This window comes from Octopus bimaculoides, chromosome 17 (assembly GCF_001194135.2).
Source record: "Octopus bimaculoides isolate UCB-OBI-ISO-001 chromosome 17, ASM119413v2, whole genome shotgun sequence".
NCBI classification, from domain to species: domain Eukaryota; kingdom Metazoa; phylum Mollusca; class Cephalopoda; order Octopoda; family Octopodidae; genus Octopus; species Octopus bimaculoides.
The window spans coordinates 42,372,656-42,393,745 of NC_068997.1; the positions used below are offsets into that span (position 1 = coordinate 42,372,656).

A 21,090-nucleotide genomic window follows, 5' to 3' on the forward strand; every position below is an offset into this window, starting at 1 on the left:
TTCCATGCTAAGACAAAGAGTGACACACACACACACACACACACAGATATATACAAAAGGAGCTTCATTCAGTTTCCATCCACCAAATCCATTCACAAGACTTTGATCAGTCTAGAACTATAGAAGAAGACACTTGCTGAAGGTGCTGTGCAGTGGGGTTGAACCTGAAACCACATGGTTGGGAAGCAAGCTTCTTAATTACATGGCTATGGCTGCACCTGATTACCCCCCCCCCACCCCCACATACACACACTTTTACTTGTTTCATTCATTTGACAGAGGCCATACTAGAGCACCGCTTTAAAGAGTTTTTAGTCGAAGAAATTGATTCCAGGACTTATTCTTTGTAAGCCTAGTACATTATTCTAGTGGTCTCTTTTGCCAAACTACTAAGTTACAGGGACATAAACACACCAACATGTAATGGTGGGGGACAAACACAGACACACATACACGACGAGCTTCTTTTAGTTTCTGTTATCAAATCCACTCACAAGGCTTTGGTTAGCCCAAGGCTATAGTAGAAGACACTTGCCCAAGGTGGCAAGCAGTGGGACTGAACCTGGAACCATGTGGTTGGGAAGCAAGTTTCTTACCACACAGTCCATGCCTGTACCTGTATATATATATATATATATATATATATATATATATAAACAATACATGAGTATATGCATATATATGTACATGTATGTATATACGTTCATCCACATGTACATATAGATACATAACTGGGTACATGACGTGGCAAAAGAACAAAGACAAAAATGGTAAACAAGGTGCAACAAACAAGCAGGCCACATAGAAACATCCCCTTCATCAGCTGCCACCATTAAAACTCCGGCGTTTCGAAGAATTAAGGCAGTACGCATCGTTAAAATGGTTCTTCTCACGAACACAAATTAAAATGTTTTCGTGGAGGGTAGTGGCGGACGGAAAACAAGACAGGAAAACGAAACGGTGAAATAAACAAACAAAAAGGCTGTACAGCCAGACGTGAAGTCTGTATGTCTCGAACGCTATATATATATATATATAATTTTTTATTCTTTTACTTGTTTCAGTCATTTGATTGTGGCCATGCCGGGCATGGTACAGTTTTCACTTATCAGATTCACTCACAAAGCATCAGTCAACCCAGGGCTTTAGCAAGAGGCACTTGCCCATTGCCCCACAGTGAGACTGAAACTGAAATCACAGCTGCAAAGCAGACTTGTTAACTATACTATTCAGCCATGCTTTAACCTAAACGTGTGTGGGTGTGTGTTGGCATGCATAGATATGGTGCGTGTGTGCATGTGTGTTAGTGTTAAGAAGGGCATCCAAATGTAGAAACCAAATAAAAATGATATGTGCAAACAAGACACTGTCTTTTGATCTGTGTGTCTGCATGTAGTTCAGATTTCCACTTTTTCTGCATATGGGATTGTCTGAACTAAAACTAGTTTGCCATTTACATTCCCAATGAAATTTACATCATGCACACCCAAAAAAAAAAAATAATAAAATAAATCTTTCTTGTAAAACAGGTAAAGGTTGGTGACAAGAAGAGTATCTAGCTACAAAATACTGTCTGAAATAAGTATCCATCCAACCTCTGCCACCATACGAATCCAGATGTAAAACAAATGACCAAAAAAACAAACACACACACACACACACACACACACACAGCTTCAGGACTATTATCTATGCAGTAGGATATAACAACTTTATAACTAATCGCTTATACAAAGAATCATCATCATCATCATTTAATGTCCGCTTTCCATGCTGGCATGTGTGTATATAAATATATATATATATATTACAAGTACACAAGAACGTTCATTGATAAGTAAGATTAAATAGAAAGATAAATTTTATGAAGTTTATTTCCAGATGTTATATTCCTAAAGTAATCAGTCAGTTGGGGGGGAATATACGTAGTGAGACAATAAACTCCCAGCCAACATATTTCACTTATGTACCCTTGGGAGACAGGGATTTAGTCACTACTTCAGTTTCTCTTCTCCTTGGATGTAAGTTAGAAGAGAGAGACAGAGACAGAGGCTATATGTGTGTGTGTGAGCGCACGAGAGTGTGTATGGGTATGTTTGTGTATGCATGCATGTGCATATGTATTATACAATCACACATCAATTAAATCTTCTATGTTAAACAGTGCAAGTAATATTAGGAACAGCTGGAGAGAAGCAATTCTGCAGAGTCAGCTGACCCATGCCAATATGGTAAAGTGGATGTGAAACAGTCTGATGAATGATCAATATAATCTATATAAAAATGAGGCCTGTTCCAATTAATGGTTTTGGCACATGACCTAAACCAGCTGAAATGGAAAGAAAAGTAAAAATGAATAAAATAGAAAAAGAAGTTGATATGGGAGAAGAGGAGGGCTGAGAGAGGGAGAAAAATTAAAATACAATGGCTGTCTAACAATCTAAATATAAAATATGTACTAGAGTAAGTAAATCTTCACTGTTGACTGACTGCTGGCCTATTTCTCTGGTTTAGAGAGTAGGAATCATATGGACATTGTCTTTATGGAAGATAACATTGAGTATTGGCTCTGGCTTAGAGAATAGAGAGAAAAAAAAACTACATTGTCTTGAAGCAACCAGATTTCAACGACCTCACCACCTCTTTGCTACACAATCACCTCCTCTTTTTTGTGTGTGTGTGTGTCTCCTTCACTATTTTCCCCTACCCCTTTCACCAAACTGCATCTAGCAAATTGTACTCACTGAATTATAAACTGATGTAAAGCTATACTAGAGAGTTCTGATAATATTAAATACAACCCCCATTCCACTCTGTTACACAAGTTGATGGTAGATAGAGCAGGATTAACAGATGTTATTTACATGGTTAATGACTGCGTAACCTGTGACATGCATGAATTCACCTCTTTCCAGGAGTCATCAATTACTCTTTAGTTTACGTAATGTAGTGTACGGTATATTGGTTTCTTTAAAACAAGCACAAGAGGGATTTTCTTTTTTTTTCTTTTTACTGTTAAGAAAAGAATGTACGGGGTTAAGGTGCTGAAAAGTTCCTGGCTTTAACGGTATTGCGAAAGGCCTGGTTGGAGAACCAATCATCTGAGTTCTTTTACAGGGCTTAGAAAAACTGAAGGACCTCTGCAATAAGTGTGTGAATCTGAGAAGAATATGCTGATTAAAATCATAATTAACTGATCCTCTTGTATTCTTTTTCCCTTAAAACCAGGAACTTTTCAGTACCCCATCATAGTTGACTGAATCAACTCCAGTGTACATCTGGCACTTGTTTCATACATTTGAAGAGATGAAAGGCTATGTTAAGATTAGCAGGATTAGAACACAGAATCCAGAGCAGTGGTTCTCAACTGGGGTCCATGCAAGCCAAGTAATAAATTGAGGATCCACAGTAGTATTTTAAGGGTCCATGAAAAAATGTTACTTTCAATGTATTTATTACAAGAAACAGCTAGGTTTCTTCTTTCTCTAACATTTTACATAATTCAACCCACACAAGTTAATGTGTGAAAAACAAAATAGGAATTTGAATAGAAGCATCTATAAAACTAGTTTTTAAACATCGAAAGACTATGGAGATCCACCAGAATAAAATAGTAATCAATTGGGTCCATAAGTAAAAAAGGGTTGAGAACTACTGATCTGGAGGGATGAAACTAAATACTGCAAATCATTCAGTCTGGCATAAACTTTTTTTTTTTAGTCAAGATAATATTAATTTGGTTGTTCCCACAACCATTTTTAATGAAGAGTACATAAGTACTGCTGTATCTACTAACATTTTAAGTTCGGGTAATATTGAATTTAAAATTTTGGCACAAGGCCAGCAAGTTCAGAGGAGGAAGTAAGTCAATTACATCAACCCCAGTACTCAACTGGTACTTATTTTATCAACCCTGAAAGGGATGAAAGGCAAAGTTGATCTCAGCAGAATTTGAACTTGGAACGTAAAGATGGATGAAATGCCACTAAGCATTTTCGTCTGGTGTGTTAATGATTCTGCCAGCTCACTGCCTTTAGTTCAGGTAATATTAAAATATTGCTGGTTCTACTAATATTATACTGCAGCTAACATTGATATATTTATGAAGTGAAAAGGATCAAATTGTAGAAACTTTTAGTACATATGTAACTTAATGTATATTGCAAGCAAGAAATTGACCGCATGGAAGGAGTATGTGCATACTCACTAAAGACATATACATTCAAAAACAAGACAAACAGAAAGTACAATTAATGTAACTGAACAGACTGACAGTATAATATTGATTAGGCTATTGTTAGGCATATATAATAGTTATTGAAATAGTTACATTCCATAAATAATATGAATTGAAATGAGGAGGGGCACCAGTTTTATGAGACTTTCGTGGTAACTGCCTTCCAAAATATTGATAGGTTCTCTGCACTTGTAGCAAACTGTCATTAGAGTATGAAAACACCAACAGCTAATCCTAGTTCCATTGGTGTCTGCTGTTTTTTGGGGGTTAGAACTCCTGTAGCCAATAGCAGCCTTGCATCTATCCCTTCTCTAAACATCCTGTTTTATTTGATTCTCCTCTAGTTCTGCAATAATAATGCAGATATCAAACCAGATTTTAGTGTAATTGAAGCTGCAACTACAAATTCACAATTGTTACAAGTTTCTTGGGTGTCAGAAGATTTAACTCTTTAGCATTCAGATTATTCTGTCAAATGTAATGCTTATTTATTCACTTTCATCATCATCATCATCATCATTGTTTAACGTCCGCTTTCCATGCTAGCATGAGTTGGACGATTTGACTGAGGACTGGTGAAACCAGATGGCTACAGCAGGCTCCAATCAGATTTGGCAGAGTTTCTACAGCTGGATGCCCTTCCTAACGCCAACCACTCAGAGAGTGTAGTGGGTGCTTTTACGTGCCACCAGCACGAAGGCCAGTCAGGCGGTACTGGCAATGGCCGTTTTCAATTAATCGTGTACTATGTTGTAAATCTGAGATTTTCATCATATGACTGCTTATTTTTAGGACGTTGTAAGACAGGTGAGAGATGCTGGATCTGGCTAGTTTGAACATAAAGCAAGTAGAATATTTAGGTTAGATATGGCCAGTTTGAAAGCTGAAGGGTTAAATTTATTTTTATAGTTGACAGGAACAAGTGCAACACTTATAACTGTTTTGCAAGATCCTTCAAGATGGGGAAAGAAAGAGAAAGAAATCACACTTTTAGAGACATGTGGTGGTGTTAAACCAAGTGATGGATTTAGTCTCCAATGATTTCACTTTCACACCTTTACCTATCCTTGTTACATTACTATGCAATGGTCATGGCTGTTTGAATTTTATTTTAATCCTTTAGTGTTTAAACCAGCCATATCCGGCCCAATATATTACTCTTTTACTCTTTTACTTGTTTCAGTCATTTGACTGCGGCCATGCTGGAGCACCACCTTTAGTCGAGAAAATCGACCCCAAGACTTATTCTTTGTAAGCCTAGTACTTATTCTATCGGTCTCTTTTGCCGAACCGCTAAGTTACGGGGACATAAACACACCAGCATCGGTTGTCAAGCGATGGTGGGGGAACAAACACAGACACACAAACACACATACATATATATATATACATATATATGACAGGCTTCTTTCAATTTCCGTCTACCAAATCCACTCACAAGGCTTTGGTCGGCCTGAGGCTATAGTAGAAGACACTTGCCCAAGGTGCCACGCAGTGGGACTGAACCCAGAACCATGCGGTTGGCTACTTACCACACAGTCACTCCAGCGCCTATTCTACATGTTTTATATTCAAACTGGCAATATCTAGCCTCTCACACCTAACCTACATTGTCATTCTAAAAATAAACAATCACATCATTGAAACCTCAAAGCTATAAGATAATGCATGATTAATTCAAAACAATTTGAGTGAAAAACTATTACATTTAACAGAGTAATCTGAACACTAAAGGGTTAAAGTTCTTAGCTAGAGCTTCTTAAAGCTGAGATAGTGAATAAATCTATTTTTCTCTACATTCAGTATCATTAAGTTGCTTTTATTATCTTATAAAAGGTGACATTACTCAAAAAATCAGAAGGCAGACACCAAAACAGATACAGTGATAAGTAATAATCATTTTCTATTATAGGCACGAGATGTGAAATTTGGGGAAGGGGGATAGCCGATTACATCAACCCCAGTACTCAACTGATACTTAATTTATCGACCCCCCAAAGGATGAAAGGTAAAGTCGACCTTGGTGGAATTTGAACTCAGAACATAGCAATGGGCGAAATACCGCTAAGCATTTTATCCAGTGTGCTAATAATTCTGCCAACTCGCCACCTTGTAGTGATAAGTAATAATGCAAGGCAAAAGATTTTGAATAACACCATACAGTCTTAAGAACAAGAAATACCATGAACAGTACAATCTGAAAAAAATATGTGGGATAGTCACAGCTGGAATGCCTTTGATGATAAATTTGCTCATTCAGAGATAACCTTGGGGTTAAACAACAGCAACACTAATGTGCATAGAGGTTATGACCACATACAAGAAAGGAAGAAGTATGCTTGAAGCACTATAATGCAAAAGTATTTATGTTATGCAACATGTGAGTAACACAAGCTTCAGACAGCCTGACAGTCAACTAGATGGGATTAAGAGTCAGTTAATGGGTAAGAATAGATAATCCCTAGAGGAATGTAGACCTTAGCAAAGATGAATGGCATTATAGAATTATATAATTCAAATGTAGATTACCATGAAAAATTCTCAAATGTCTATCGACAATAACAAATATGGTGGAATAATGTTTCTTCAAGTGTCGGGCATGCCATAAACCCTTTAACATGGAAGTTTTGACCCCAAAGCAATTTAAAACAGCAAAACATGAATATATGTTATTTTTACATATATATAGACTTCTTTAGTCATATAATCTACTACATAATTCCAAGATGACTATTACTGCCATTTTTAATCCAGCTAGTAATAACTGTCTCTCTATAATTAGAGTTATCTTTGATTAATTCTTAATTGAACCCGACATCAGTTCTGAATAGTTGATTAGATTTTTCCTTCTACTGCTAATCTAATTATTTTACCAGCAGACTATAGTAATTCTTTACTCAAGTCTTATTCCCAAAACTGACTGATAATTTATTTTTATTCTAATAGCTTTTCTTTTCACTTGTAACAAACATCTGATACTTCCATTGTACAGCAGTGAACATAGATCTGTAGTGGTTGGAGGAAATGAAGAAGTTGAAAATGGCACATTGGTTGAGCTTAAATGAACTAAAGTGATTAGGCATGTAAATAACTGACTGATGAATTTATATAGAGAGCACTGATTGGTACACATAATGCTAGGTGAAACATTGCTGAATTAATAATGGAAGGTACCAACAGTAAAGGTAGATGAAGAAAAATTACGCTAGGCTTCATAATACAATGACAACAGGCGTTTGAGGCCATCTTCCTTGTTAAAGTAGAAGTTAGCCTTGCAGGTGTCACAACAGTCTTCTCCATTTTACCCTAACCTCTACAGCATTGATTCTCAGCCATTTTTTGCCTATGGATCCTTTGATTCCTATTTACTCAACTGAACTCCTATACCCATTCATCATCATCGTTTAACGTCCGCTTTCCATGCTAGCATGGGTTGGACGATTTGACTGAGGACTGGTGAAACCAGATGGCTACACCAGGCTCCAATCTGATTTGGCAGAGTTTCTACAGCTGGATGCCCTTCCTAACGCCAACCACTCAGAGAGTGTAGTGGGTGCTTTTACGTGCCACTGGCATGAAGGCCAGTCAGGCGGTACTGGCAACGGCCACGCTCAAAATGGTGTATTTTATGTACCACCCGCACAAGAGCCAGTCCAGGGGAACTGGCAATGATCTCGCTCAAAAGTCCTTACACATGCCACGAGTACAAGTGCCGGAAAGGCAACGCTGGGCACAGGTGCCATCACAAAAAAATCCCTTTACATTTTTAAGATTGAATATTATTAGGAACTGTATAAAAAAAAATTGTTAAAATACTTTGTGTATTGTAGAATTATAATCAATTTATTGCATATGAATTTTAACAACAAAATCTTATATGGACCCCAAAGGGCCATGTGGACTTTGGTTGAGAACACTGCTCTACAACCACCTCATCCATTTCCTTGCCTTCAATTCCACCCCCAACACTTTTAACCATGCTTTTCTCATTCTTCTTTTTCCTTTACTTCCATCTGTACTCATTTCCATCCATCTTTAGAACACAACCCAGCTATCTCATCCCACACCTTTTCACAATATCCACCACTGATCCTATTCCCATCATCCCCTGCATCTATTGCTCGCCTTCTCTCAGCAATATTATGCTTGTCTACCAGATCATTCCCATTTCTGCTGTTTTTCCTCCTGCTTCTCTGCTACTTACCATTCATTCTCTCTATTTCACACCCATAAACCATAGCAATTCTCAAACACAAGAACCTTTCATTTCAATTCCAGTGACACACTCTTCATTAGCATGTCACTCCATTCCTGAAACCTCTTCCATGCATATCTCACTCTAGCCATCATCACCAAGTTTGATCCATCGTCTCCATTCAACATGTCTACTACATAACAAAATGTTTTCACTTTCCATCTAGTTCAGTGATTCTCAATCAGGGTTCATATGGACCCTGGGGGTCCACACAAGCAATATAGTAAATTGGGGACCCACAGTAATATGTTAAGGGTCCATGAAAACAATTCTGCAACAAACAGCTAGGTTTCTTTCTCTAATGTTTTACATAGTTTAACATGTTTCTGGTCATTGAAACATGTTCCCTCAGAGAGTGTTATTGTAAACCTGTGCAAGTGAACATGTGAAAAACAAAATAGGAATTTTGAAAGGAATATCTATAAAACTGGTTTTTAAACATTGAATGGTTATTGGAGTCCACCAAAATAAAATAAGAGTCAAAGGTGCTTGTAAACAAAAATTGGTTGAGAACCACTGATCTAGCTCAACATTCCCTCCATATACAGCTCCTTCCATACATGGCTGACACCTAAGTGTTATGGTCACATAAGTTGGCAATCCTCTGTTGCAGACAGATCAGAAATTCTAATAGAGATACCCTTAATGATGCTATCAAAAACAGATCTATGGTGACTGGAATGAACATTGATATATTTTAGATATTTATTAGGCTTATGATGCAAGGAATATAACAGAGTTTAAATCTAAGATTGCATCAAAGAAACTGGCTATTTCATTGATATTTTCAAATGCAATAGTTAGGCTAAAATTGGCAAAGAACTTATACAGGGCTTTTCTGGTTTTTCTCAAGAACTGGTTTGGAGAGACCAGTAGCAAGTAGGAGAGCATCGTCATGATACAGTCCACCATGGATTGCAGGAAAGTATGTGCAAAGTTGCTGGAGGAAGTAAAACCCAACAATGTCCATGACTTGAGTAGAATCTGAAGTGCCCATTGTTATATTGAAATCATTATTAAATGCTCCACAACAAAGTTTGTTATTGAAGGTCATAAGAGTCTTTCTAGCAGAACCCACTTACAGCATTCCATACATTTAATAGGGTCCACTCTAATGGCCATCAAGCACACACCACACACAGCCACTTTGCACAAGGTTTTATAGATGAGAAACCACAGAACTAAAGCAATGGGAAAAAAAAGTTTCCTGGAGGTGTTCTCACATGCCAAAATGAAAAAAAAATTTTTTTTATGATAAATGGTAATTACAAAATTTTACCAAAAAGTGTTATTGATAAATGTTTAGGAAAGAATACAAATATTATTATTTATACAGTTTTAAATATTGAGAAAAGAAAGAAAAAAATTCTATTATTCTGTAACTTTCAGTATGATTCAGATGGTTCCAATACCACATACACCAGATTTTTGTGTGCAATTGTGTTGTTGTATCTCAAGAAGGTCATTTTGTCAATAAAAACACATGCACTGGTTCTATTTCACTTCTTTTTTTTTGCTTTGTCATGATAGATCTGAAGCATCAAAGTTACATCACTGATAAGGATGTAAATTGTGACAAAAGGATGCTGACAAACTAACTGATAGATTAATCAATAAACTGATTAGCCAAGTAATCAATAGGCTGATTGTTTAATAAGTTAACTTGTTGACTAATAATAATAAAAAGAAGTGACATAGTATTGAAGCATGATCTTTTTTATTGGCAAAATAGTCTGCCCAAGATACTACCACTGTTTCAACACATGATTTCACATAAAGAAACTTGCAAAACAAAAGCAAATAAAAAATATCTACACACATGCACATAATTTGGGAAATGTAAAAGTTATATGATCATCATCATCATCCTTATTTAACATCCACCTTCCAAGCTAGCATGGGGTGGATGGTTTCACAGGAGCTGGTTAACTGAAGAGTTGCCTATGCTCCACATCTGTTTTGGCATGGTTACTACAGCTGGAGGCCCTTGCTAACAACAATCACTTTACAGAGTGAAACGGGTACTTTTATGCAGCACCAGCACAGTTGCTTTTTACATGGCACCACAGAAGTTGCAAACTTCTGTCCAAACCGAGCTTATGCTTTTCTAGAGCCTCTTGTCATTCAAAGATGACCATGCACAAGGTTTTTTAATGAAAGTAGTTACCTATGCATGCAAAACTCCCTTCTCCAAGCCCACATCTCATTTTATTTGATGCTCTAGCAGAGCCACCTACTCCCCTCTCCAAGCCTGCACAGCATTTTCTTTGATACTCTAGCAGCGCCACCTATTCAACTTCCTGAATAGGTACATTTTATCAATCCTGAAAGGATGAAAATCAAACTTGGCCTCAATGGGATTTGAACTTAGAGCACAGAGTTGGAACAAATACCAATGCTTTAACAACTAACAACACTGCCAATATGATACCTTAAACCAAACATCAAGAAAGTAGCAAATAGAATTACTAACAGAGTAGCCATATTTTCAATCAATGAGAAGCCTATCAACAGGTTCCAAACCCCAGTCCTTAGAATAACTCAGAGAGACGAGTAAATAATAATAATATCATCCAATACTATTCATATTCAACTTATGAATGGAAAGGCCAGCTGTGTATTCAGATTGGGATGTGTATTTAATAAGCAGTTTAATAGCTTAAAGTTCCGTGTTTCAGTTTTGCTAAAGGTGATTGGCATCCCATTAAAATCAATAGAATAAGCACTACTAGTATATTGAAAGAAGAAAGAGAGAGAGAGAGAGAGAGAGAGAAGTTGTCAAAAGGTAGACCATGGTGTGGTATACTGATTTGATGAGACACTTAAACAATTATACAAAGGTGTTGTGAGATAAGATAAAGAGATAAAAAAGATTTTGTTTCATTTTTCTCAAGAGTATATCTAAGCAAACGAAATACTGTGCAAATGTAACAATACAATTGATATGCATGAGAAAGAATAATTTTAAATGATTTTTACATCTAATTCAAGTTCCAAGGCGTTTATTTCTTCAGAGGCTTTGTTTAGTTGCTCAAGTTCAATCTAGAAAAAAAAAAAAAAAACAAAGAAAATACAGTTTGTTACAAATGTGTGCCATATTGAAATTATAAAACAACAAACTGATAAACAATCTATGCTTACTTTGAGTATAATAATTATTTGAAGATAATAACAAGGTGAAAAGAAAGTAGACTTAAAGGTGATGCATATTTCTATTTCTCTCAGTACATTTTAAACAACAACAGAATTATGTGAGAAAGGAAGTTCCATATATATTTTATAAAAATTGATGCTTCATTAAAATTATTTTACATTACCATTTTTTTCATAACATTACATAATTAATTTAAAAAAGGAAATTCAAAAGACTAGTGATCTTAGAGACACCAACTGCAAATTGCTATTTTAGTCAGTGTGTGTTTTTTTTTTAATAGGTTAGAATTGTTACTTCTTTTAAAATAGGTCTTTATGCTTGAGGTTAAGTAGTGCAATAAAAAAGAAGTTTGGAGAATTAAGTGAAAAGAAATGTCATCTGTTTTACAGTTTTACATTAATGGTTGGAATACTATCAAGCTCTATGACTTTGGTGAGATTTAGTTGTTGAGACTAAGTAAATGGATAGAATGACTTAGAGAAAGAGAATCTAACAGGATATTTATTGAGTGTTTATGTAAAGAGTGAAGCTGGAATAAAAAAGACCAGCAAATGGAGAGTGAAACTGGAATTAAAAAAAAAAATTTTCTGCAAAGGATTAAAATGTGGAAGGTCAAGAACTTTTAAGATGTTGCACAAAAAGTAAACTTACACTTGATAACACCAAGTTGTGATAGCAATGAAAGATTTTAAAAGTTATTTAGGGGTTGTTAGTTGATACAAAGACATTTGCTGGCATGGACAATTGGTTTGGAATTGACAAAGATATAACCAATTGACTAACTCATTACTATTTTGGAAAGCTTGCTGAAGTGGTCGAATAATATCTAAACATGTCTAGAGTTGTCTCCCATACTTGCAGAAAGTATAAAACGATATTAATTATTGAGCTAATTGTCTTTTCTTCACCACAGAAGTATTTCTCAACTATTAAAGTAGTCCTTTCAGACTCACTGCATTAAATATCCTAACAATAACTTTATTGTTTTTCAAGCAGATTGAGGTCTCTGAGTAATTAACTTCAGTGACTTATGTTTCTAAATAATATATGATCATGGAATTGTGTCTATCAATCAGTATAGTGTGTAATGAACAAATACATCTTTCAATATGCCACAAAACTGCTCATACCAAGATTGCATCAAAAAACTGTCTCCCTTCATGATAAAAAGATTACCAACATTTTCCAACAAACATAAGGATACTATTAAACTGTGCCCTTTTACAATTATTTATTATTATTATTATTAAGGCTGCAAGCTGGCAGAATTATTAGCATGCTGGACAAAATGCTTAGTGGCATTTCATCTGTCCTTACGTTCTGAATTCAAATTCCGCCAAAGTCGACTTTGCCTTTCTTTCCTCCTATCAGGGAGTCAATGAAATAAGTAGCAGTAACACACTAGGGTCAATGTAATCGACTACCCCCCCTCCCCCAAAATTTAAAACTTTGTGCCTTTAGTAGAAAGGATTATTATTATTATAGTACTACAACAGCCCCTGCTTTTGAAATTGGAAACATGACACACACACACACACACCCCAATGCACCATCACATAGACACTCGCTAAACACTTTTCATTCCATTAACTAAATCCAAAACAATTCAAATCATTAACCACATTAAGTTATCCTACTCTATTTTAGGGAATCCCTAAGAAGATAGCAGTACAACACCGTAATTTGCGACAATATTTTAACCCTTTTATCACCATATTTCTTTTGAAATACACTGCTTTTGTTTCAATTAATTTTGAAAATAATAAAGAATTTAGTAATATAACTATTATTTAGCCTGGTGTATAATACATAGATTAATATCAAAGACTCATAGAAGGTTTTAATTTAGATTACTTTGAAATAATTTTCTATCAGAAAGCGAAATCGTGATGGCACCTGTACCAGTGGAGCACTAACAGCACCGTCCGAGCGTGATCGTTGCCAGAGCAGCTGCCTGGCTTCCGTGCCAGTGGCACGTAAATAGCACCATTTGAGCGTGATCATTACCAGCATCGCCTTCCCGGTACTCGTGCCAGTGGCACGTGAAAAGACATTCGAGCGAGATCGTTGCCAGTGCCGCTGGACTGGCTCCTGTGCAGGTGGCACGTAAAATACACCATTTTGAACGTGGCCATTGCCAGTACCGCATGACTGGCCTTTGTGCCTGTGGCATGTAAAAGCACTCACTACACTCTCGGAGCGGTTGGCGTTAGGAAGGGCATCCAGCCATAGAAACTCTGCCAAATCAGATTGGAGCCTGGTGTAGATGAGAACCAAGGACAGTCATAGGCAAGTTGGTATCAAAAGTTGGTTTTTTTTTTTTTTGCTCACATTGGTCATACAGATCCAGCATTCAACTTGTCCATTTGAATCACATGTTCATACTAATGATGCAGCTATCTCCTCTGCTGTCTTGCATGTAGTTAACATTACACATACAACTTATCATCCTCATTTCATTTCTTTCCAGCTTCCATACATTTTATACATTCAATTTCCATAGCTCACTACTCTACAGCACCATGTATTTCATCCATACTTCACAGTCTGCCTTTGCTATGAAAAGAAAAACTCTTTGTTGCCAAGAATAAGCACTTCTGGACTTCTTCCATTCCTTCTTTATTCTGGCAACATTGGTTTTGTTATAACCACATCTAGCATTAATAACTGAATCTTTCAACTGGATTTAGTGAGCAACTGAAGCTGTTCATGAACCTCATTTTATGGATGCCTCTACTCCTAACAACTTCTGTTCATCTATCACAGCTAAAATCCTGGTCCTCTATTAATCCATCAGATATCATACAGCACCTTTTTGCACATTTTGTTTGCATTAAATACACATTAAGAAATTCCTTCTTACATTCTTCCTAGATCTCAAGCAAGCTCAGTTCTTAGATTGTACAGAGATCTTTGACTATCCATTGCAACCAACACTTTAGTCTGTAGATCTTTGAGCCTTTTAACTACAGACGGTGTTTCCAGATTTGGAACATTTTTTTTTAACAATTGCTTAATAGAAAATTCTAATAGGGAAATTAGTTTATCCACATATAAAAGCTGCTCAAAAAAGGTGTAAAGATCTTGGACACTTGAATTATAACAAATACAAATTAATTGAAAATAGAGTCCTGGAGAACATCTATGCATATACTAAATTCTCAACTAATTCACCAACAAATCTAACCTTACTAACAGCACTGTTGTACATGGTTTGAAAATGTTGAAACCATTCATCTAAAACTGTGCTCTCTTAGTGACTGCAAGACTACGGTGCAGAACTTGTCAAAAGTCCTCACTAAAATTTTTAAAATGCTAAATAGAATGGTTGGTTCTTAACTAAGATCTTTTGAAGCTGTTTCACTTAAAACATGGCAACAGTAGTTTTGCGTCTTGATACAAACCCATACTGTATCTTACCAAAGCTAAACCTATACTAACTTTGCTAAAACTCCCTCAGTAAAATTCAAAACCTACTTCATTAGGTGTAAGGTCACTGTCCTTCAGTGGGTTTTCTTTGCATTTGTAGCAGCTTCCAATGACACGGCTGTACCAGTCAACGACAGTAACACTGCTTTCTTCCATTACCTGATTACTAAGTAACTATTAGCAACTAATATAGCAAATGACCAATACCGCTTAATGCTCTCAATATTTCTGTCGACAACTCCCTATGGAATTGCTGATTTCTCCACCTTAATTTCTTATATAGCCTTACTAATCATACTAAATTAACTTTCACAGCTGATCTATTTATTACTTCTCTCACCATCCTACCCATACCCTTGATTCACAACCTCAGTGGTATTTCATTTGTTTTCTTTTTCCTACTACTGAGGGTAAATGTGTCAGTCTTAGTTCAGACAACAACAATAAAGATACCAGTGACATCATCATCATCATCATCGTTTAACGTCCGCTTTCCATGCTAGCATGGGTTGGACGATTTGACTGAGGACTGGTGAACTGGATGGCTACACCAGGCTCCAATCTGATTTGGCAGAGTTTCTACAGCTGGATGCCCTTCCTAACGCCAACCACTCTGAGAGTGTAGTGGGTGTTTTTATGTTCCACTAGCACGAAGGCCAGTCAGGCGGTACTGGCAACGGCCACGCTCAAAATGGTGTATTTTACGTGCCACCTGCACAGGAGCTAGTCCAGCAGCACTGGCAATGATCTCGCTTGAATGTCTTTACATGTGCCAGCGGCACAAGTGCCAGGAAGGCAACGCTGGGCACAGGTGCCATCAATATCAAAAGAATAGATGATGTCTTATGTAACTCCAAGTCAGCTCTGATTGAGCCAACTTATAGCATGAATGTACAGTTAGCAGAACAACTGTAACCCATAGCTCTACACATAATATCTACATCTAACTGAGGGCCACACTGCAGGTTCTAACATGCAATAGTTAATCATATGCAGTGTAGTGTAACGGTGTGGTCATGTTGCACTCTCCTTTTGATTTCTGTATACCTGCCTATTTTTGTATAACCCCAGGTGAGTTCTGATCTAGTTGCACTATGACCAAAGAAATTCCAGTCACAAACATGCCATACTTTTAGAGGTATGTAGACATTATCTAATGTGTATTTTCTTTATATAAATGGCAGAGATCATTTGAGGAAGATTTGACTATTATTTCTAGCAAGATTAACAACTATACAAAAGTTCCTTCAATTGGCTTATATAGGTCAGTCAGCTCTGACCTAACAAATACATGATCAAGATTAATCCAATCATAACCATCCAAATCCTTTTTAGAGATATATATAGGTCTGCATTATCTAATGTCTTTTCCTTACATAAGATAATAGATGTGATATGAGGGATATTGGCTATTCCTAGCACATTAGGCCTGCCTATACATTCTGGTAATGGCATTAGCAGAGGTTGGCAAAAAAGACTCAACCCGAGCACAATGGTTGTTGTTCCTCTGCAGCACAAATTAGCACAATGTTTGAAGTTAATAAGACTTGATGCTGCTGGTACTGCTTTTGTATGTGTCTTACATTATTAGTCTGACCCGAGTGACACTGGTAATATTCTCAAGTTGGGGTTACAGTGGTTTCAAATTTTGACATAAGGTCAGCAACTTCAGGAAAGAGGAAAGCTGATTACATCGACCCCAGTGCTCAACTGATACTTATTCTATAACTACTGTAAAGATGAAAGGTAAAGTTGACCTTGGCAGAATTTGAACTCAAAATGTAAAGACAGATGAAATACTAAGCATTTTGTCCAGCATGCTACCAATTCAGCCATCTCACCACCTTAGGTTGGTGCTATAACAGTGATGTAATTGTGGGTTTGTTCAAAGGTGGTGATACATGTTGCAGTAAGGACAGTTTGTTCACGAGTAGTAGTAGTAGTAGTTGAGGAAGTTTAAAAAATACAAAGTGGACATAAACTTAGGAAAAATACACTTTTTCAATATGTAATTCCAATATTTACTTTAGTACTAATAGAATAGCCTTCATACTGTTTTAGAAATAGACCGATCCAACTAAACTTTCTTTCTACATAATCAAACATCCCAATACTTCCAAGGTAAACTTTGAGCCTTTACAGGAATAATTCTATGAATAACAAACTAGTCCATTTGTCAAATTTGAAAAGGAAACAGGTTTTGCCTGTTGTCTTATACACATTAGACAGAGGATTTTAAATGGTATATAAATATTTTACACTTGAACTATGAAGTTTATAAGAGATTATAAGCCATCTCATCATCTCCTACGCCAATGCTACTTAAACCTTTTTAACTATCACCTTTTCTTTCACAAATATGTTTTCAACCCCAACCTACTTCAGTTCTATCCCCACTATTTATAATGTACATACACATAATATCAGACCAAAATAATTTAGTTTCAGGCATTAGTTTGATGTGGGTGACTACTTACCACAACCCCACCCAACTATAAGCAAATATTATAAGCACATTTTGAAGTCTGTTACTATTGCTGATATTGTCCTTGTGATTATAGTTAAGAGTTTATCATAATACTACTGTAAATATTTTTTGAAGTTAATATTTAAATAGGAACCAAAGACTGAAAAAAAAACTATACAAATGCATATCTATTACCCCTACAACTTCCCCTCTGTCCCCAGAATACATAGAGTCTTTAAGCCCCTATCCTAAGATGTAAGTGACAAAAGATCAGACATTTACTTGGCAGAATAATTAAACTCATGGAACTCAAGAATGAATAAATAAAAATTTTCCACGATAAATTAAGATGGAGAAACGAAATTGAAAAAGCAGAGTGGAGAATTTGGTTCCAATGTAAAGTAATGAACTTTATTTGTAATGACTTAGACATATTGAGCAGAAAAAAAAGGAAATGTACCCCCCACCACCATCGCTTGACAACCGATGGTGGTGTGTTTACGTCCCCGTAACTTAGAGGTTCGGCAAAAAGAGACCGATAGAATAAGTCCTAGGCTTACAAAGAATAAGTCCTGGGGTTGATTTTCTCGACTAAAGGCGGTGCTCCAGCATGGCACAAGTAAAAAGGTAAAAGAGAGTATTTGTTCCATCCATCCACCCACCTTTCAATATTATGTATAAGATGACTGTATTTTGTACTGAATCAAAACTGCACGAATTTGTGAAGGAATAGTGATCTCTTGTCGTCAACCAGGCAAAATGCACAATGCCAGTTTCAAACCCATGATTATTTAGCTGACTATGCAGCAAGTTTAAACCTCAGAACCTATGTTTCCATTGAAAAACAGTATGAGTCGTTCGACCTGCTAAATACAGCAGCAAAATCTATTATCACATCCTATCGGTTTTTTAAGGCAGGACACATTGGATAGTTATACACTACGTTTGACAAAAAAGATGGGGAGGAGGAGTGGCGCAGAAATACCTTTGATCATAAATCTCCCCAGAGTGACCTGGGGCTAAACAGCAACACACTAATAATTCCGTACACTTCCTTAAACCTAGCTTAACAATATAAGACAACGTTCGAAACATAAAAATCATTTCACCAAATTTCTTATAAAAGGCACGCTCTGTGCCACACATCGCTAATCCCTTGAACCTTCTTGGAGTCTCATCTCTGCAACTAACATTCTAATTTATGAATGCAAATTATTATTTGCATTCTATTTAACACTGAAATACCTAGAAGGTTAACATCTTTTGACAACAATAATGCAACTGTTAAATCGAAATTATCAACTATTCAAACATTCTGAGCCCACGCTAAGAAATGTTAACATTAGCAGAAGCGGTAGAGCGCCGGACAAGATAGCAAATGGTAAATTAGTTACGTCCCTTTACATTCAGAGTTCAAATTTCACTGAGGACTCACAGTGATCTTTTCACTAGGAAGTCAACATGAATAAGTACCAGAGTACCAGTAATATCTAAAGGTTGATTTAATCGTCTGCCCCATTTCTCAAATAGGTGACTTTGTGTTGCGTTGGTTACAAATAATTTTAGTTATATTTTACAGCAGTGTTCTTATAATCATAGCTGGAGAGACTTGAAAATGGAAATATATGGTTTTGAGGCAAATGTCGCTTACATTAAAATCTGTAAATAGTAGATTAGGTAAACTTTTACTGTAGATTATTTACAGTATATACTTTAAATAAACTAGCAGTATACAATGGATTGTTTACAGAAGAATTTTACTTTTAAATGATTTAAGTTAGCACATCAATTCTGTCAGGTAAGCGATGTTATATGTAAACATTCGTTAGTGTTTTTAATAGCTCGTCATTTCACTGGTGTTGAAATATTTCAAAACTGTTGTGTATCTAATACGAAGAAACAAACAACAATAACATCGTCTTTGATCGTAATTGAAAGTAAATTGGAGATTAATAAAAATTCGATTCAGTTCGGAAATAAAACCAGAAGTATTTTATAATACGAGGAAATTCAAGGGAGATTTGATTGGAACCAATGAAAGAAATAAACAAAAATAAAAAAATATATAAGCAGACTGATAACACGATAAAATAATTATTTCAGAACTTGGGATTCTAAGGTGAAGAAGAAAAAAGGGTTAACGATTCAGTTGTGTTGTAAGCTAACAATATTTATGTCATTCATAAATCGTTAAACAGAATGTTGTTACTGCTACAGCATCGGCGAAAGAAGGTTTGCGGCAGCTGATAGATAGTAATAGTGTTCTCAGGAAGAAAGCAGCAACAATAACAAACAAAGCGATAGTTATGATTCGATACGATATATTATCGATCAGTTTTTTTTCAAAATACTAAAGCCTTAATTAACAGGCCTTTAAAATGCATGTTTGCACTTCAAAACAATGCGTTTAATAAAATATTAACTAGTTTAATATTTTCGACTTTAGGCTCCGTTTGATTAATGACCAGAAAAATTAATATCGATGCTGAGTGTAAATAAATTATAAAGTAAGAGTTTCGATTGTTAAAAAGCAAAACGATCTCTGAATGAATGACATTCGTTGACATGAAAGGGTAAAATTACTTAACTACCTTGGCAGGTGTCTGTAGATTCGGTTTCAAGGCTCGTATTTTGAACAGAATTAAAAATTCCTTCAGACAAATTGCACAGATCAATGAGATATAACAAAATTCGACCCACAGAAATACATTTCGGATGCACACAAGAAGTAGTAGTAGTTTAATGAAGACTACAACAAAGAGAAAGTGTCCTACATTGAGTATTTACTATTAGTACATGCAAGTAGTTGATTACACGATCGCTACAAAGAGAACGGCAGAGAAAATACATTATAATTGCGAATACTGGTCGTAATGAAAGCATTGAATTAAGAAGCAAATATTTATATAAGCGGAAAGTAATAAAATGCAAAGTAATATTCACCTGTATGCGGGGATCTAAAACCTCGTCCTCCCCGTTAGATAACCGACGCTCACGGTCGGCCATCTTTACATTGACACCAACGCTAGTCTCCGTCAATTTATTAACATATTAATTATACTGCAATCTAAAATATCATTATTTTTTCAAACTGAAGTAATAAAATGTGAACGACATAAATAAAACGAAGGATTTTGGCATCGAAAATAAAATAAAACACTGTCAAAAAAAATAATCACGTGAGATATCGTTTGTCAACTGGAAAGGAGGCATATTTAAACTGTCGGTAGGACTTAGTTGTTGTCTGTGTGGTGCTTGTTTGATCTATTCTCTTTTATTTGTTTCAGTCATTTGATTGCGGCCATGCTGGAGCACCGCCTTTAGTCGAGCAAATCGACCCCAGGACTTATTCTTTGGATGCCTAGTACTTATTCTATCGGTCTCTTTGCCGAACCGCTAATGTAACGGGGACGTAAATACACCACCATCGGTTGTCAAGCGATGTTGGGGGGACAAACTCAGACACACAAACATATACACACACATACATACATATATATATATATTTATTTACATAGGTATACATACTTATGTACATACATACATAC

The 21,090-nt window shown here is 36.1% G+C and overlaps 1 long non-coding RNA gene across 1 annotated transcript; it reads right to left on the bottom strand.

The window, feature by feature from the left end:
• Window positions 1-634: 634 nt before the first annotated feature.
• Window positions 635-20,906, bottom strand: LOC106882421 (uncharacterized). Its single transcript, XR_001411004.2, has 3 exons — window positions 20,486-20,906; window positions 11,472-11,534; window positions 635-2,329 (listed from the first exon to the last, which is right to left on the bottom strand). It is a non-coding gene; the product is annotated as an uncharacterized LOC106882421 (long non-coding RNA).
• Between the last annotated feature and the right edge of the window lie 184 nt (window positions 20,907-21,090).